General features: G+C 32.7%; 1 long non-coding RNA gene across 1 annotated transcript in view; it reads right to left on the bottom strand.

The window, feature by feature from the left end:
• LOC107618462 overlaps positions 1–1,965 on the bottom strand; it is a 15,391-nt gene that overhangs the window by 4,156 nt on the left and 9,270 nt on the right. Inside the window, exons 2-3 of the long non-coding RNA XR_001615242.2 lie at positions 1,921–1,925; positions 464–465 (exon numbers count right to left, since the gene is read on the bottom strand). This is a non-coding gene — a long non-coding RNA (uncharacterized LOC107618462). The remainder of the gene's footprint in view (positions 1–463; positions 466–1,920; positions 1,926–1,965) is intronic.

Here is a 1,965-nt window from a genome sequence, read left to right as displayed (position 1 = left end):
AAACTAGTACTCTCAGACTTTTGAAATCCCGGTCTGGCTGTAGGAATATAGAAAATGTGTGCATAAGAAGAGCACCAAACCAAATCTCCACAACTATAATCTATAGGCATTTAACAACAAGAATTCATATGTATATATACTTCATATATAATTCATCAAAGGCAAATTTGTTTGAATCCTATTCCTATATCGATAAGAACAATTAAAAGTTAAAATCAAAATCGTATAATAAATCAACAATAATATGAAAAAATAGTGTATTGTATATAGTTTACTTACGGCTGTGTTTGGTTTATGTCTTAAAATGATGAAGACATAGACACAAATACACAAGAGTACATAGACATAAGAAGATATTAATTTTGTATTCTGTTTGATAATTAAGACATGAACAGAACACACAACTCACAATTTTATTAAAAAGTCAATTTTACCTTATTCATTTCAGTATCACCATCACCACTTCTATCTTTTCATTTTTCATACTCTTTCAAAATCATCACAATTTACCATGGCATCACATCTTCAAGACCAACACAGATTTTTTCTTAATTTTTTGTAATTCTTCATCCAAAATAAAATCAACCTCATAAGCATAAAAAATTTACCCAAAATTACTAAAAATTAGCATAACAAACATAAATCTCCATCAATCTAAATACAGAATAAGTTATCACTTCATCTATGGCAAAGAACACCAATAAAGCTTAATCCAAAAAAAAATTTAAAACAAATACAAATTAAATCTGAGGCGGAACAAGGCAACAGAGTAAATGAAAAAGAAAAAAGAAAAAATGGAGAAGAATGAAAAGAAGATGAAAATAAGAAAAAATGGAAGAAGGACAGGACCGACTAGAAAATATCATTTCTGTAACGAGATTTGTGGTTGCTTCCACTATAGATCTACAGTTGCTCTCGCTGCCAAAGAGAAGAAGAACAAAATGTGAATGGGGAGAGCGTCTTCGTCGTTACGACAATCGTTGTTTGCTGTGACGCTACCTGCAAGGAGAAGACAGAAGACAAACAACACCACCAAAGAGAGGATGGAAGCAACGCCATTGAAGCCCAAATTAGGCAACAACAATGAGCAGAGAGTATGGAGGATGAGAGGGGAAATGAAGAATGGTTGAAGAAAAAAATTAGGTTGAAGGGATAAAATGGTAAAAATTATCAGTGTCTCAACTTAAAAATTAGTGTCTCAGCTAATTGGAAAGACACAAAATACATATTTTTTGTGGGTATCTCTGTGTCACAGTGTCTCTCTTAGTTTGTGTCTCACATGCCAAACAAAGAACACGTTCCACCGTGTCTCTGTCTTTGGCATACACAGACATCAACCAAACGGTGCCTACATGAACATATCCTTCAGAGAGACACATATTTAGCAGAATCACAAAAATGCTTCAAGGTAAATCCCAGAAATCACATAAATCACTACAATCATAGAAAATCAAAAGACATCACATAAATTATAGAAATCACAACAATCATAACAAATCAGAAGAAATCACAAATTCACAGAAATTAACACAATCACAGAAAATCAGAAGAAATCACAGATTCATAGAAATCACAGAAATCACAACAATCACAGAATAATTGAAGGAAGGAAGAGCAACGAAGGTTACTGGCTTACTGCGAGAGTTGTTGCGAGGATGATGACAACTGCGACACTAACTATTGCAACAAAGGTGGGGCTATTAAATCAAAAAATAACACATTCTCTTATTTTATTATTTCAATCATGAGAGAAATTTGCTTACTATTTCAAAAATTCCAATTAAAAATAAAATCCTAAATCCTAAATAATAATAATTCATAGAAATATCACAACAATCACAGAATAATTGAAGGAAGGAAGAGCAACGAAGGTTACTGGCTTACTGCGAGAGTTGTTGCGAGGATGATGACAACTGCGACACTAACTATTGCAACAAAGGTGGGGCTATTAAATCATAAATCAAA

This window comes from Arachis ipaensis, chromosome B09, assembly GCF_000816755.2.
Source record: "Arachis ipaensis cultivar K30076 chromosome B09, Araip1.1, whole genome shotgun sequence".
Lineage (NCBI taxonomy): Eukaryota > Viridiplantae > Streptophyta > Magnoliopsida > Fabales > Fabaceae > Arachis > Arachis ipaensis.
This window is presented reverse-complemented; position numbering and strand designations above follow the sequence as displayed.